The following is an 18,980-nucleotide window of genomic DNA, read 5'->3' as shown; positions in this document are numbered from 1 at the left end:
TCCAAGGTTTACTCCCCTCCACCACACCCAAAGAGTCTCACGTGTTGCCACTTCTTTTCAGAAAAGAAAACAAGCTGGTCTAAAATGCGAGGGAGCATTTTATAGGCACAAGGGTTTCATGGCTCTTTTTTCATTCAAACACATTCGTAAGACCCACAAATGTCATTCCTGGCCGTTTAGACTGCCCTGCTTTATCCGTGCAGCTGGTGATGCTGCTTTTGTTGATGTGTAGACTGCTTTGTTTTAAGACCATATCAGACACAGCCGTGCCACATACAGTTATGGCGCTTTGCTCCCCGATAAAAGCAATCCTGCTATTACCCGTGTAAGGAGCTTTTGAGGAGAGGCGACTACGTAGTCTTCTCAGAAGGCAGTTGAAATCCACTAATAGATATAAATTAAGGTAATAGGGGTGTTTTAAATCACAGACGTGGTTTTGTCTTAAGATAGGCACATTTAATTATAACCGTATTAATTTGTATTGATAGCATGATTTTAATCACAAATTGAATTTTTTGCTTCACTATCCGTTAGAGTGAGCGCTGTAGTAAATGGCTTCTGTGCGGGCAATTCCTCCTACTCCTTCGTTCTTGATGAATCATTACATTGAAAACTGGAGAGCGAAGGTGGAAAAAACAGCTACAGGAAACCAAGGCCAAACAACATGGCAAGAAAAAACCGCACCTGGCATTGTGGTCAATAAGGTACCTCAGCACAGGCTTAGGTTCTAGACATCGCAGGGCTGTAGAGAACGGCTCCACGCTCAAATTCTGGGTTTCATGAGAATTGAGTACGAGATGAAACAAAAATAAACGATTCCTCCTCCGCAGGGCAACCACCATTTAAGTGTAGCCGGATCCAAACTGTTATACAACAACTAGAAAATAGGTACACAACATTTGCTAGAGGTTTTCACGTACATTTCAAAGGTATCGGGTTATAAACTTTAATAAGTTGGGAGGAAGACTCTTTTGTGCAAAACCGGATTGTTGACCTGTTTGTGGAGGATTCTAATGTATTCATGATTGTGTATATATATCCTCTTTGTAGGAGGAACAATAAAGATACTGTTCCTCGTCACTGGTACTACAGACGTCCCAGTGTCACCTACAACAAAACAATAACCGATCTAAAGCGGCATATTCAAACCGCCTCATCCGCTTCAAATCCAAGGTGTCCACAAAGAGCCATTTCTTCCAATTATACGCAAACCGTGTGTTTTTTTTTTCTCACCCAATGGATACTATAATAGGGGGGCATCACAAATCATTCCCAAAGTATAGGGGATAAAAACCGCACTGAATGAGGCAGAGGCAGGTGGATTTGATCCCTCAGAACAGCTAAATGCTTTTCGCCGTCTTCCTTTTTCTGTCTCCCAATGGAACAGAAAGACAACATACATTGGCAATGTCAATAGGTCTCGTCTTTATGACCTAGCCGCTTTGCCAATGCTTTTAAACTGCGTTTTAGGGCCAAATGCTGTACAGTATGGAAAAAAGGCAACGATGTGCCCGTGTAATTTTGTAGAGGTGGTCATGCTCCACTACATATGAGCATCTATAAAATGATATGGGCGCCTTTTCTTTTTTTTATTTATTTACTAACCAAAAATGGATCAGTAAATAAAAATAAAAAAGAAAGAGCAAAAAGATTTTGAAGGCAGACAGCAATCTGTTATCTGGTACTCCGCAGAATAAAATAAGAAAATGCATTAAAAAAACTGAGGATTGAGGGGGGGAGTGACAGTAAAAAGGAGGAGGGTGAGAGGAAGCAACAGGAGGAGGGTGGGGTGAAGGAAGCAGCACTCGAGGAAAAAGCATTTGAGTGAGAAAGCAACACGGGGAAGAAGCACATGAGGGTGAGCGCAACAGAGCTCTGAAGGGAGGGACAAGTACATTAGGGTGACAGCAGGAAACTATGCACCCTCATGGAGTGCTTCCCCAAAACGTAAACAAAAAACGCGAGTGGTGCGCGCGCGAAAGTAAAAGTGATCGCGGATGTACACATTGCAAAGCTGCCGGCTGCGCGCGTGAAGGCAAGCTTGTCACCAGCCAGCAGCACTTTGAAAACTCACCTACTAAAGTCTCTCCAAGCAGCACATGCGCGCTGACTCAGCGAGACCTAAAAATTATGTTTCCTATTTTGGAAAGCACATGCAGAGCCTCAGAGGTCTGCTCTCCCTTGCAGGCCTCCATCCCTGCAGTTCACATGGGGGTGCAGATTGCGAACTGCCTAATCATTATTCGTCAAGCAATTTATTTTGTGACCCCCTGTGATTAGACCATTTGCGAAGTGATCTGTTAGTACATGTGAGAAAATGAGGTATATTATATGATGCGGTTGTGCTACCTCACCATGTAATAAACTCACAAACTTGTCTTGGGTCTAGTCAGGCTCATTTACAAAACCTTAGCTGAACTTTGGGTTGCTGTGGCTTTGAGCAGACAGGCTTTATCAAAGGAACAAGTGCAAATCATTTACAAGTACCAAAACAATCAAATAAAGAAACAAACCCTGGAGGAAATCCCACACTGATTAAAACAATATATATATCTGTAAGAATTTTTAGACACCAAAATGAACAAAATCCACTGAACGGTTACAGAGAAATATATTATTAGGTAAATCACAAATCACAGTTTTTTTAAACAAGCATTGGCAACTAGCACAGGTAGCTATTACTTTGAAAACTTTAGAAAACTTTTGAAGAGATGTGTTCAGTTACTCTGGCCTGCATTGGCTGACCAATTCCAACAGGGAGCAAGTCGCAGGGGCCAGTAAGGCTTAGCAGAACAGTTTCTATGCAGTCAAATCAGTCCCAGGCTCTGTGGGTAGACCGCCATAGGCCTCACTGGAGTGGTCCTGATGCAAGGGATACAGGATGCTGAGGATACTGTGAATGCTGATACAATTCATGGGTCTTCCTGTGCCTATCCCTTGGTCCACAAAAATGGTGGAGCAAATTTGGCTGCAGAGGTCGATGTCATTTGTAGTCCAGGTGAAGTCCAGCCAAAAACTAGTTGCTACAGGTCTACTGGTCTCCATTCACAGTGAAACCAGCAGTTTTTTTTTACTGCTTCTAGTGGGCAATAAATCTGCACTTTTGACGACACTCCCGGGTCCAGCAGACACAGGTGCAACTTTGATTGTGGGACTTAGGTCTCCCAGGCTGCACTTTGGCAGTCAGTGGCGACTAAGTGATTGTGGATACCAACTTGCCAAGATGGCTTCTTCAGCTTTTGTGGCCCTCGTGCTGTAACAGGAAGTCCGCCAACTGACTCTTGAAGTTCACCTATACTGTCTGGTCCTCCGGGATGATTTTTTTTCGAGCGGGGAACCGCAGACTCAGTCCACCCTTTGGTGGGAACAGCAGGTGCAGTCCGGGCCGGACTGAGAACTGAAAGCAGCCCTGGCAAATCTTGCCAGACCAGCCCCCGTCTGGCGTGTAGCGAGCGAGTGTAGCAAGCGAGCCCAACCACTCCTAGGGGAGTTTGGGGGGGTTCTCCCTCCACGGAAATTTTGGAAAAAGACAGACCAAAATGATGAATTTTACAGCACATTTTTCATTACATATTCAATTGTATCAACTTTCAAAGCATAGTAAATAGTACATGATGACCTTAAAGAGAACCAGGTTACCCACCCAGTCACATGTACCCATAGACATTAAAGAGCGCCAGGCTACCCACCCAGTCATATGTACCCATAGACATTCTTACAGAGAGCACCAAAAATAGACACAAGTAATGAATCAGAGAGAACAAAGAAAGTGAGACCAGCCCCAACATGGTGTGTAGCGAGCAATCGCAGTGAGCAACCACTACTAGGCGGAGTTTGGGGGGGTTCTCCCCCCAAGAAGATTTTGAAGGCCGAGAGGCCAAAACATGGCCTGATTGCCTCACATGACTATGACATGCTCTGCTGGAAGAATGTGGGTGTGCAGCATTACCCAGCTACGCATGGCTCGTGGATAGCACTGAGGCATATGAATATTTAGTCTATTGCAGTGACATGCTGATATGGGGTCTCAGATTGACATTGCTGGGAGAGTTACACAAACCACGGCTCATCAGTGACTAACAACTGCCAGTTCTACCTTTTGGGCTCCCAGCCAGGGCACTCAGAAGAAAGGGCACCCCAGTCATGCTTCTACCCTAATATCTGTCCTTTATAGGCTCCCACTTATAGAGCATAGGATTTGTATTACTTTGTATTATTATGAATCGCACACTCTGTGGTCATTTCTGCTTTTATTCGTAAATGCTTTGCCATTAACTCCCTGTTACAGACTGTCCTCTTTCTACATGCAGTCCATTCCAGGCTGAAGGAAATCTTGTCTAGGAGGGCACAGATTTTCAGGTTCAAATCCTTTTAAATTAATAGCCTTTCAACCTACGTACAATGCTCTTGGTGAGAGCTTTTACAAAAGCCTTGGAACCTTCGACAGAGCGTTAATCTCTCTGGTATTCTCTGGCATCCTGAAAACCTTCTGGTCTACGTGACCTTCAACAGTGGCCATAATGTGAAATAAGATAACTGTGGAGTCAGACTCATTCGGTGGGAGAGGCAAGTCTGTGGAGATGGCTGATTTGTAAGTACAGGCCTCATGGCCCCAACACCGCCAGTTGTCCCTCAAAAGTGTCACTTGGTCTCAATACCTTTAAGGCGCTGGACGAGAATTGAGCCCAGCCTCCGGTCTAGGCCATCCAGCCTGAACAGACCATACTACTGAGTACTCTGATGGTTACTCATTCTGAGAGAGATGCTTATAATTCCCTGAAGAACGCTGCCTAAACGTCAACTAGGTCTAGTGATCATGCGTAGACTGAACGTGAGCATGGTATCCTAGTCTGGTTTCGTGACTGACTCTGGCTGTCTGCATTGCAAGGACATGTGGGTGACCAAAACAATATTGGTTCTAAGACTGACCACGCCTTGGGCCAACGATCTACTCGCCGGGGCTTGGACAGATTATGCAAAACTCATACTTTGGGTCAAACTGCACCAGAGAGTAGACTTACCTGAGACCCCAGAGACCAACTTACATCTGGACCCTGACACTTAGCCAAGCACTGAAGCCAAGAGTAACACTCTCTGCGTTTGTCTGGCTGTGCCCTCTCTGCAAACAACCACATATAACTCTTTCATGATGACAAAAACAGGACAGAAATCAATAATTACACTATGAAACAGAGGAACCTTGCACATGTCACTGCCTCTAATAAATGCTAAAAATGTAACTATGCTGAAAAAAAGCGTGCTTAATATTTGAAGAAAAAGTCCCATCCATCTAGTATCCTTCCCACATGCACTCACAATCACACAACCTAACACCAGACACACGCGCCACTCTTGTCCTGAAGAGAAAGCGCTCTCCTTGGCTGAGTTGCAGATAATCACATGAAATGTAGGCGTTGTTAACTACAGATCCTCTCTTTATTCTGGAATGTACCCTTTGTTGCTACCTGGTGCTGACAGAGGGGCCCTTCCTGGTCGATTCTAACATTGCCCATCAGGGGCATCCCGGCCATTGCAAAGCAGCAGGGTGGTTTTTAGCTGGCTTGAAAATGTGAAGTAGTAACACAACTTGTGTGTGAAGGTGTCCGGAGGGGCCGTATGCTTTCACAAGTGAAACTTGTGAAATATCAGTCAGATGGAGGTTGTGCTTGTATGAAGTCTGGAGTGAGCATCTGCATGAGGCTACATAGGGGTGTGTGTTTATTTAAGTTATATAGTGTGTGTGTGTGTTTTAGATTGTGTGTTTGATGCAATATCTGCTTGACAACGTCTGATTGCTTATGATTAAGATTGTGTATGTGTTTATAAAATGTAATGTGTGTGTTGGTTTGATAGGTCAAGCATGTATGTGTTTGATTGCGCGTGAGCGTCTGAGTGTACCTGTGTGTGTGTGTGTGTGCATGTGTGTTTAGCCGAGTGTGTCTTTTGCTGAGACTGTATGTGTTTAATTTAGACTATGTGCCTTACATGGAGGTCATGTGTCACTGATTAAGATTGTGTGTTTTTATCCAGGTTGCCTTACATTGTGTACTTCAGCAGTGCTCTGTGTGTGCTTGTTGTGTGTGGCTGTATATTATTGTTACCCAGCTCAGTGGTGCTTCCATGCGTGCTTGATGCTGTGTGTGCATTTGATACATTATCACGATTATGGTTGTGTGCAGTGTTAACATACTTCATTTTGCTGCGAGTGCAGGCGGCGGAGCCTTCCTCCGCGTGTGTTCTGTGGTTAACTGACGGTGTGCTGCAGTGAGGCTGTGTCAGTGTCACCACCTCGCTCCGCCCTGCTCACACATCCACTGCGCTGCGCAGAACCGGGCCGGGGCCTATAAGGCTATACCTCTTTGCTTTTAATCCCGGCCCAGTCGTGACGCCCGCCCAGACAGTGCCATGATGATTGCATGCAAATGACTGGCAGGACAGATACTAGATTCACCTGCGGGAAGCAGACAGGGGTGCTAGAATTAGAAATAATTAAATGATGGGTCGTCTCTCTGGCCTCTGGGATGCCTCCTTCGACCTCTCCTCACCAGTCACGCACACTTTTTATTGCGCGAGCTCCAATGCGCATGATCACCAGACACCACCCCCCCCCACCCTAAGGGTGAACTGCGCAGATGCGGAGTCATCTGCGCGCTGCACCTCTGATTATTAAATGATTAAATCCACCTGCACGGACACGAACGGTGCAGCAATATTTATGCAGATAGTTGTGCTTTTTTCCCCCCGCATGGAGCCGAGCGAGGAGACGCAGAGTGGTACAGTAGTCTGTCTGAAGACCCATAGCTGCCAAGGTTTCAGATTGCTCATGTGTGACATTTCCATGATATCAGTGTAATTATGAGTGACATTCAACGACTATGAGTGACACTTTCTCGATATCAAAATCTCCCCAAATTTAACATACATGTTCACAACAGTGTGCAACTTTTCTTCTTTTTGCTATTTTGCTCACACCTAGTTCAAAGTTCAAAGGTCCAGACTACATGCATCCTGTGAGTACAGGTATTAAGGCTACCTCCTTGGCATGGAACATGCCACTGGTCCCAATGCCTGCTACGGATGCTGCTAGTGGTCACGCTCATGTTGCTGGTGAGATGCTAGATTTGGGTATTTATACAAAAAGATTATTGACAAGCAGTCATAAAACCTAAGACCACAAAAGAGGCCACGTCCAGTGCCACTAAGCTGCTGCTGAAGGAAAATTAAACTGCTGAAGGTTCCAGGCATGAAGAAGAAATGTGAGGCATTTTGCTTGAGCGCTGCTGCAAGTGCGAGCATAGAGCAGAAGTGAAGGGGAGCCAGAGCCAGCAAAGGTTGTTTATTTCTTACCAATGTAAAGGCCACGTAATCTTTCTGACCTCAGCAGAGGGTCTGCGGGGTTCCAAGGAGGCCCCTTACCAAGCTGATGTTCTGGAGCTATAATATTATAGGAGAATTTCCCTCGCTCGTTCAGAGTGACGTGCATGCAAATGTACAGTTCACGTGCGTTTGTATTGCTATGACACACATAACAGGGAACCATTCTGGAATGGTCATAACAGGGACACAAGTAAGGGAGAGGTGGGGACCATCCAACAAATCACTATTCAATGGAGGCCAGAGTACCCTGGAGCTAGCATTACTGTTGAGCACTTAAGGCTGACTTATGAAAACATGCATAACTTATACGGAACGACATAGAGATCAAAAAAAGTTCAATATGAATTTACATCATGAGTCACACACACTCATTCATTCTGTCTATCTATCACACAGCCACATACTCGCACATACTCATACATACACCCATATAGCAATTTATAGTTAATAGAATCACAGTAATACTTCTCAGAGAGGTACCAAGAGTCTTCACCAAAATGTTAGCAGAAAGTTATGGTGTCAGAAAAGACTCCACAGTTTTATCAGAAGAGATATACAGTTCTTCAATCCTCTCCTCGTACAGTTCAAGAGGATAATCTCTTTTCCAGAAGGCAAATGGAAGTGGGAGACACACAGGGGCTCCAGCGCCGAGGCACGTTTCGGTTTATAACCCAGATCTGGGTCACACCTTCATCAGGGCGAAGCAAAAAGGAGTGGGACTCATGAAGAAAGATATCTGAAGGTTAACATCAGACCCTGTTTGTCGAATAAGCACTAAGATTGACACAGCACTAGGGAGTATCCAGAAATAACCCGATATGATAAATAATGAGATAGAAAAATGCAAACTCCGGAGTGATTCCAAGAAAAAGGAGTGAACAATTGTAGGAGAGTAGGATCCGCACTTATGTTGCCCCCACTTTTTTTCTGATGTATACACTGGTTTCTGGCTATAGTCTGGCTGGGTCCCTCCTAATCAGGGCCCCAGTCTCACTGATCTCTCTAAACAAACTCGGTGTGCATATTAGATGCACTAGTGATTGGATACTGTGGTACCTTATGAGCCCCTAGTATATGGTACCTTAGGTACCTAGGGCATTGGTACTTCACAGGCCTACCAGGGGCTGCAGCATGTATTATGCCACCCCTGGGAAGCATTCACAATCTGACACCACAGGCCTGCTACTGCAGCCTGTGTGAGGTAGTGTTAGCACTCCTCACTGAGGTATAGGTTCCTATATCTCACCATACACATGCATATTACTAGCATACCAGCTCTGCTGGGAAGTATGAGTACTGCATATTACTACAATGACAACTCTGCCGGGGAGTATGAGTACTACATATTATTACACTGACGACTCTGCCAGGGAGTATGAATACTGCATATTATTAAACTGACAACTCTGCTAGGTGGGGAGGTATGAGTGATGCATATTATTACACTGATTACTCTGCTAGGGTGTATGAGTACTGCATATTACTAGTATACCAGCTCTGCTGGGGAGTATGAGTACTGCATATTATTACACTGATTACTCTGCTGGGGAGTATGAGTACTGCGTATTACTAGTGTAACAACTATGCTGGGGAATATGAGTACTGCCTATTACTAGTATACCAGCTCTGCTGGGAAGTATGAGTACTGCATATTACTACACTGACACCTCTGTTGGTGACTATGGATACTGCATATTATTACACTGACAACTCTGCTGGGGAGTATGAGTACTGCATATTACTAGTATAACAACCCTGCTGGGGAGTATGAGTACTGTCTATTACTAGCATAACAGCTCTGCTAGGGAGTATGAGTAGTGGATGTTACTAGTATACCAGCTCTGCTGGGTAGATTGGGTACTGGATATTACTAGCATAACCGCTATGCTAGGGAGTATGAGTAGTGCATGTTACTAGTATAACAGCTCTGCTGGGGTGTAATGGCATTGCCCATTCTACGTGTAACAGCTCTGCTGGGGTGTAATGGTATTGCCCATTCTAAGTGTAACAGCTCTGCTGGGGTGTATGAGTACTGCATATTACTATTATAACATCTCTGCTGAGGTGTTATGCTATTGCTCATTCTAAGTGCAACCACTCTGCTGAGGATTATGCGTGCTGCATATTACTAGCATAACAGCTCTGCTAGGGAGTATGAATACTGCATATTACTAGTATAACACCTCTGCTGGGGTGTTATGGTATTGCTCATTCTACGTGCAACTGCTCTGCTGAGGAGTATGAGTGCTGCATATTACTAGCATAACAGCTCTGCTAGGGAGTATGGGTACTGCATATTACTAGCATAACAGCTCTGCTAGAGAGTATGGGTACTGCATATTACTAGCATAACAGCTCTGCTAGGGAGAATTAGTAGTGCATGTTACTAGCATACCAGCTCTGCTGGGGGGTATGAGTACTGCATATTACTACACTGACAACTCTGCCGGGAAGTATGAATAGTGCATATTATTAAACTGACAACTCTGCTGGGTGGGGGGGGGGTATGAGTGATGGATATTATTACACTGACAACTCTGCTGGGGAGTATGGGTACTGCATATTACTAGTATACCAGCTCTGCTGGGAAGTATGAGTACTGCATATTACTACACTGACAACTGCTGGGGAGTATGAGTACTGCATATTATTACACTGACAACTCTGCTGGGGAGTAGGAGTACTGCATATTACTATTATAACATCTCTGCTGGGGTGTAATTGATATTGCTCATTCTAAGTGCAACCACTCTGCTCAGGAGTATGAATGCTGTATATTACTAGCGTACCAGCTCTGTTGGGAAGTATGAGTACTGCATATTGCTACACTGACAACTCTGCTGGGGAGTATGAATACTGCATATTATTAAACTGACAGCTCTGCTGGGTGGGGGGTATGAGTGATGCATATTATTACACTGACTCCTCTGCTGGGGAGTATGAGTGATGCATATTACACTGACTACTCTGCTGGGGAGTATGGGTACTGCATAACATTAAACTGGCAGCACTGCTTTGGTGTATGAGTACTGAATATTGCTAGAACAACAGCTCTGCTGGTAAGTATCCTTACTGCATATTACTAGTATAACAACTCTGCTGGGAAGTATGAGTACTGCATATTATTAAACTGACAGCACTGCTGGGGAGTAGGAGTACTGCATATTACTAGTATAACAACTGTGCTGCGGAGTATGAGTACTTCATATTACTAGTATACCAGCTCTGCTGGTAAGTATGAGTACTGCATATTACATGTGTACCAGCTCTGCTGGGAAGTATGAGTACTGCATATTACTACACTGACACCTCTGCTGGGGCTATGGATACTGCATATTATTACACTGACAACTCTGCTGGGGAGTATGAATACTGCATATCATTTCACTGACTACTCTGCTGGGGAGTATGAATACCGCATATTATTACACTGACAACGTCTCTGCTTGTGTGGACTGATACTTTCCATTCTAAGTGTACCACCTCTGCTGGGGAGTATGAGTACTGCATATTATTAGTATAGCAGCTCTGCTGGAGTGTAGTGGCACTGTCTATTCTAAGTGTAACACCTCTGCTGGGGAGTACGAGTACTGCATATTATTAGTATAGCTGCTCTGCTGGAGTGTATGAGTACTGCATATTACTAGCATAACAGCTCTGCTATGGAGCACGAGTACTGCATATTACCAGCATAACAGCTATGCTATGGAGTATGAGTAGTGTATGTTGCTAGTATACCAACTCTGCTGGGGAGCATGGGTACTGCATATTACTAGCATAACAGCTATGCTAGGGAGTATGAGTAGTGCATATTACTAGCATAACAGCACTACTGGGGAGTATGAGTACTGCATATTACTACACTGACAACTCTGATGGGGAGTATGAATACCGCATATTATTACACTGACTACTCTGCTGGGGAGTATGAATACCGCACATTATTACACAGACTACTCTGCTGGGGAGTATGAATACTGCATATTATTACACTGACTACTCTGCTGGGGAGTATGAATACCACATATTATTACACTGACTACTCTGCTGGGGAGTATGAATACCACATATTTTTACACTGACTACTCTGCTGGGGAGTATGAGAACTGCATATTATTACACTGACAATGTTTCTGCTGGTGTGGACTGGTACTTTCCATTCTAAGTGTAACACCTCTGCAGTGGAGGATGAGTACTGCATATTATTAGTATACCAACTCTGCTGGGGAGGATGAGTACTGCATATTATTAGTATACCAGCTCTGCTGGGGAGGATGAGGACTGCATATTATTAGTATACCAGCTCTGCTGGGGAGGATGAGTACTGCATATTACTAGCATGTCAGCTCTGCTGGGGAGTATGAGTACTGCATATTACTACACTGACAACTCTGCTGGGGAGTATGAATACTGCATATTATTAAACTGACAACTCTGCTGGGTGGGGGGTATGAGTGATGCATATTATAACACTAATTCCTCTGCTGGGGAGTATGAGTGATGTATATTACACTGACTACTCTGCTGGGGAGTATGGGTACTGCATATTATTAAACTGGCAGCACTGCTTTGATGTACGAGTACTGCATGTTGCTAGAATAACAGATCTTCTGGTAAGTATCATTACTGCATATTACTAGTATAACAACTCTGCTGGGAAGTATGAGTACTGCATATTATTAAACTGACTGCACTGTTGGGGAGTGTGAGTACTGCACATTATTAAACTGACAGCACTGCTGGGGAGTGTGAGTACTGCATATTACTAGTATACCACTGTTCTGGGGAGTATGAGTACTGCATATTACTAGTATACCAGCTCTGCTGGTAAGTAAGAGTACTGCATATTACATGTATACCAGCTCTGCTGGAAGTATTAGTACTGCATATTACTACACTGACACCTCTGCTGGGGACTATGGATACTGCATATTATTACAATGACAACTCTGCTGGGAAGTATGAGTACTACATATTACTAGTATAACAACTCTGCTCTGGTGTAATGGTACTGCCCATTTTAAGTGTAACTTCTCTGCTGGGGTGTATGAGTACTGCATATTACTAGTATACCAGCTCTGCTAGGGAGTAGGAGTACTGCATATTACTAGCATAACAGCTATACTAGGGAGTTGTGTAGGTTACTAGTATACCAGCACTGCTGGGAAGTATGAGTACTGCATATTATTAAACTGACAGCACTGCTGGGGAGTAGGAGTACTGCATATTACTAGTATAACAACTGTGCTGCGGAGTATGAGTACTTCATATTACTAGTATACCAGCTCTGCTGGTAAGTATGAGTACTGCATATTACATGTGTACCAGCTCTGCTGGGAAGTATGAGTACTGCATATTACTACACTGACACCTCTGCTGGGGCTATGGATACTGCATATTATTACACTGACAACTCTGCTGGGGAGTATGAATACTGCATATCATTTCACTGACTACTCTGCTGGGGAGTATGAATACCGCATATTATTACACTGACAACGTCTCTGCTTGTGTGGACTGATACTTTCCATTCTAAGTGTACCACCTCTGCTGGGGAGTATGAGTACTGCATATTATTAGTATAGCAGCTCTGCTGGAGTGTAGTGGCACTGTCTATTCTAAGTGTAACACCTCTGCTGGGGAGTACGAGTACTGCATATTATTAGTATAGCTGCTCTGCTGGAGTGTATGAGTACTGCATATTACTAGCATAACAGCTCTGCTATGGAGCACGAGTACTGCATATTACCAGCATAACAGCTATGCTATGGAGTATGAGTAGTGTATGTTGCTAGTATACCAACTCTGCTGGGGAGCATGGGTACTGCATATTACTAGCATAACAGCTATGCTAGGGAGTATGAGTAGTGCATATTACTAGCATAACAGCACTACTGGGGAGTATGAGTACTGCATATTACTACACTGACAACTCTGATGGGGAGTATGAATACCGCATATTATTACACTGACTACTCTGCTGGGGAGTATGAATACCGCACATTATTACACAGACTACTCTGCTGGGGAGTATGAATACTGCATATTATTACACTGACTACTCTGCTGGGGAGTATGAATACCACATATTATTACACTGACTACTCTGCTGGGGAGTATGAATACCACATATTTTTACACTGACTACTCTGCTGGGGAGTATGAGAACTGCATATTATTACACTGACAATGTTTCTGCTGGTGTGGACTGGTACTTTCCATTCTAAGTGTAACACCTCTGCAGTGGAGGATGAGTACTGCATATTATTAGTATACCAACTCTGCTGGGGAGGATGAGTACTGCATATTATTAGTATACCAGCTCTGCTGGGGAGGATGAGGACTGCATATTATTAGTATACCAGCTCTGCTGGGGAGGATGAGTACTGCATATTACTAGCATGTCAGCTCTGCTGGGGAGTATGAGTACTGCATATTACTACACTGACAACTCTGCTGGGGAGTATGAATACTGCATATTATTAAACTGACAACTCTGCTGGGTGGGGGGTATGAGTGATGCATATTATAACACTAATTCCTCTGCTGGGGAGTATGAGTGATGTATATTACACTGACTACTCTGCTGGGGAGTATGGGTACTGCATATTATTAAACTGGCAGCACTGCTTTGATGTACGAGTACTGCATGTTGCTAGAATAACAGATCTTCTGGTAAGTATCATTACTGCATATTACTAGTATAACAACTCTGCTGGGAAGTATGAGTACTGCATATTATTAAACTGACTGCACTGTTGGGGAGTGTGAGTACTGCACATTATTAAACTGACAGCACTGCTGGGGAGTGTGAGTACTGCATATTACTAGTATACCACTGTTCTGGGGAGTATGAGTACTGCATATTACTAGTATACCAGCTCTGCTGGTAAGTAAGAGTACTGCATATTACATGTATACCAGCTCTGCTGGAAGTATTAGTACTGCATATTACTACACTGACACCTCTGCTGGGGACTATGGATACTGCATATTATTACAATGACAACTCTGCTGGGAAGTATGAGTACTACATATTACTAGTATAACAACTCTGCTCTGGTGTAATGGTACTGCCCATTTTAAGTGTAACTTCTCTGCTGGGGTGTATGAGTACTGCATATTACTAGTATACCAGCTCTGCTAGGGAGTAGGAGTACTGCATATTACTAGCATAACAGCTATACTAGGGAGTTGTGTAGGTTACTAGTATACCAGCACTGCTGGGGAGTATGAGTACTGCATATTACTACACTGACACCTCTGATGGGGAGTATGAATACCGCATATCATTACACTGACCACTCTGTAGGGGAGCTTGAATACTGCATATCATTACACTGACTACTCTGCAAGGGGAGTATGAATACCGCATATTATTACACTGACAACGTCTCTGCTGGTGTGGACTGATACTTTCCATTCTAAGTGTAACACCTCTGCTGGGGAGGATGAGTACTGCATATTATTAGTATAGCAGCTCTGCTGGGGTGTAGTGGCACTGTCTATTCTAAGTGTAACACCTCTGCTAGGGAGTACGAGTACTGCATATTATTAGTATAGCTACTCTGCTGGAGTGTAGGAGTACTGCATATTACTAGCATAACAGCTCTGCTATGGAACATGAGTACTGCATATTACTAGCATAACACCTATGCTATGGAGTGTTAGTAGTGTATGTTACTAGTATACCAACTCTGCTGGGGAGTATGGGTACTGCATATTACTAGCCTAACAGCTATGCTATGGAGTATGAGTAGTGCATGTTATTAGTATACCAGCTCTGCTGGGGAGTAGGAGTACTGCATATTACTACACTGACAACTCTGATGGGGAGTATGAATACCGCATATTTTTACACTGACTACTCTGCTGGGGAGTATGAATACCACATATTATTACACTGACTACTCTGCTGGGGAGTATGAGAACTGCATATTATTACACTGACAACGTCTGCTGGTGTGGACTGGTACTTTCCATTCTAAGGGTAACACCTTTGCAGTGGAGGATGAGTGCTGCATATTTTTAGTATACCAACTCTACTGGGGAGTATGAGTACTGCATATTACTAGCATACCAGCTCTGCTGGGGAGGATGAGTATGAGTACTGCATATTACTACACTGACACCTCTGCTGGGGACTATGGGTACTGCATATTATTACAATGACAACTCTGCTGGGAAATAGGAGTACTACATATTACTAGTATAACAACTCTGCTCTGGTGTAATGGTATTGCCCATTTTAAGTGTAACTTCTCTGCTGGGGTGTATGAGTACTGCATATTACTAGCATACCAGCTCTGCTAGGGAGTAGGAGTACTGCATATTACTAGCATAACAGCTATACTAGGGAGTATGAGTTGTGTATGTTACTAGTATACCAGCACTGCTGGGGAGTAGGAGTACTGCATATTACTAGCATAACAGCTCTGCTATGGAACATGAGTACTGCATATTATCAGCATAACAGCTCTGCTGGGGAGGATGAGTACTGCATATTATTAGTATACCAGCTCTGCTGGGGAGTACGAGTACTGCATATTACTAGCATACCAGCTCTGCTGGGGAGGATGAGTACTGCATATTACTAGCATACCGGCTCTGCTGGGGAGTATGAGCACTGCATATTACTAGCATACCAGCTCTGCTGAGGAGGATAAGTACTGCATAATATTAGTATACCAGCTCTGCTGGGGAGTATGAGCACTGCATATTATTAGTATACCAGCTCTGCTGGGGAGGATGAGTACTGCATATTACTAGCATGCCAGCTCTGCTGGGGAGGGTGATTACTGCATATTACTAGCATACTCGCTCTGCTGGGGGAGTATGAGTACTGCATATTATTAGTATACCAGCTCTGCTGGGGAGGATAAGTACTGCATATTATTAGTATACCAGCTCTGCTGGGGAGTATGAGCACTGCATATTATTAGTATACCAGCTCTGTTGGGGAGTATGAGTACTGCATATTACTAGCATGCCAGCTCTGCTGGGGAGTATGAGCACTGCATATTATTAGTATACCAGCTCTGTTGGGGAGGATGAGTACTGCATATTACTAGCATGCCAGCTCTGCTGGGGAGGGTGATTACTGCATATTACTAGCATACCCGCTCTGCTGGGGAGGATGAGTACTGCATATTACTAGCATACCAGCTCTGCTGGGGTGGATAAGTACTGCATATTACTAGCATACCAGCTCTGCTGGGGAGGATGAGTACTGCATATTATTAGTATACCAGCTCTGCTGGGGAGGATGAGTACTGCATATTACTAGCATACCAGCTCTGCTGGCCTAGGATGAGTACTGCATATTATTAGTGTACCAGCTCTGCTGGAGAGGATGAGTACTGCATATTAATAGTATACCAGCTCTGCTGGGGAGTATGAGTACTGCATATTACTAGCATGCCAGCTCTACTGGGGAGTATGAGTACTGCATATTATTAGTATACCAGCTCTGCTGGGGAGGATGAGTACTGCATATTACTAGCATACCAGCTCTGCTGGGGAGTATGAGTACTGCATATTATTAGCATACCAGCTCTGCTGGGGAGAATGAGTACTGCATATTATTAGTATACCAGTGCTGCTGGGGAGTATGAGTACTGCATATTACTAGCATACCAGCTCTGCTGGGGAGTATGAGTACTGCATATTATTAATATACCAGCTCTGCTGGGGAGGATGAGTACTGCATATTACTAGTATACTAGCTCTGCTGGCCTAGGGTGAGTACTGCATAGTACTAGCATACCAGCTCTGCTGGCCTAGGATTAGTACTGCATATTATTAGTATATCAGCTCTGCTGGGGAGTATGAGTACTGCATATTACTAGCATACCAGCTCTGCTGGGGAGTATGAGCACTGCATATTACTAGCATACCAGCTCTGCTGGGGAGTATGAGTACTGCATATTATTAGCATACCAGCTCTGCTGGCGAGGATGTGTACTGCATATTATTAGTATACCAGCTCTGCTAGGGAGTATGCGTAGTGCATGTTACTAGTATACCAGCTCTGCTGGGGAGGATGAGTACTGCATATTACTAGCATACCAGCTCTGCTGGCCTAGGATGAGTACTGCATATTACTAGCATACCAGCTCTGCTGGGGAGTATGAGCATGGCATATTACTAGTATACCAGCTCTGCTAGGCTGTACTGGCACTGCCCATTCTAAGTGTTTCACCTTTGCTGACGGGTGCTTGCCCTGCCTATAGCAGCTCTTCTGGAGAGTGAGAGTACTGAATGTTACTAGCCTACAGCATGCTGGGGTGCACTGATACTGCCCATTCTAAGTATGGGAACCCTGCTGAGAAGTGCTAGCACTACCCATTATAGCTATAAAAGTTCTGCTAAAAATGCTGTTCTGCCCAACAGCTCCATCTAGACATGCTGGTGCTGCCCATCATAACAGTTCTGCTGAGATGTTCTGGTACCGCTCATTGTATGGAAGCCCACTGTTTTGAGGTCTTGGGTAGCCATTTTACTGCCCATTACAAGCCCTGCCGAAGTGTGCACGTACTGCCCATGATAAACTCTACTGAAAGGTTTTGGTTCGGCCCAATAGAACAGCTGTATTAAAAAAGTATTTGTACTGCCCATTGTAAAGTCTGCTTATAAGTATTTGTACTGCTTGGTACAGCAGTTTGCTGAGAAGTGCCAACACTGCCCATTTTGAGCTCCACTGAGAAGCGCTGGTGGCAGTCCAGTATAAAAGCTCTGTTGAGAAGTGGTGGTACCGCCCAAATTAGTTTTTTTGCTGAGAATTGATGGTACTGCCCACTATAGCAGCTTTGCTGAGAAGTGGTGGTCCAGCTCAGTGTAGCAGCTCTGCTTGGAGACCCTGGCACTGCCCAGTAAAGCAGCTCTGCTGGGAGACCCTGGCACTGCCCACTTCAGCAGCTCATGCGGGAGACACTGGCACTGCCCAGTTCAGCAGCTCTGCTGGGAGACCCTGGCACTGCCCCGTTCAGTAGCTTTGCTGGGAGACCCTGTCACTGCCCAGTATAACTACTCTACGGAGAAATAGTGGTACTTCCCAGTATAGCAGCTCTGCCGAGAGACCCTGGCACTGCCCAGTTCAGCAACTCTGCTGGGAGACCCTGGCACTGCCCAGTTCAGCTGCTCTGCTGGGAGACCCTGGCACTGCCCAGTTCAGTAGCTTTGCCGGGAGACCCTGGCACTGTCCAGTTAAGCAGCTCTGCTGGGAGACCCTGGCACTGCCCAGTTCAGCAGCTCTGCTGGTAGACCCTGGCACTGCCCAGATCAGCAGCTGTGCTGGGAGACCATGGCACTGCCCAGTTCAGCAGCTGTGCTGGGAGACCCTGGCACTGCCCTGGTCAGCAGCTCTGCTGGGAGACCCTGGCACTGCCCAGTTCAGCTGCTCTGCTTGGAGACCCTGGCACTGCCCTGGTCAGCAGCTCTGCTGGGAGACCCTGCACTGCCCAGTTCAGCAGCTCTGCTTGGAGACCCTGGCACTGCCCAGTTCAGCAGCTCTGCTGGGAGACCCTGGCACTGCCCAGTTAAGCAGCTCTGCTGGGATACCCTGGCACTGCCCAGTTCAGCAGCTCTGCTGGGAGACCCTGGCA

At 44.9% G+C, this 18,980-nt stretch overlaps 1 protein-coding gene across 3 annotated transcripts in view; it reads left to right on the top strand.

Moving 5' to 3' along the window:
- The window catches only part of THRB (thyroid hormone receptor beta), a 600,087-nt gene that overhangs the window by 128,504 nt on the left and 452,603 nt on the right, over positions 1 to 18,980 (top strand). The gene's annotated exons all lie outside the window — the stretch shown is intronic.

The sequence above is a fragment of the Triturus cristatus genome, chromosome 10 (genome assembly GCF_964204655.1).
Source record: "Triturus cristatus chromosome 10, aTriCri1.1, whole genome shotgun sequence".
Taxonomy (NCBI): domain Eukaryota; kingdom Metazoa; phylum Chordata; class Amphibia; order Caudata; family Salamandridae; genus Triturus; species Triturus cristatus.
Note: the sequence above shows the minus strand (reverse complement) of the source record. Positions and strands in the feature narration are given on the sequence as shown.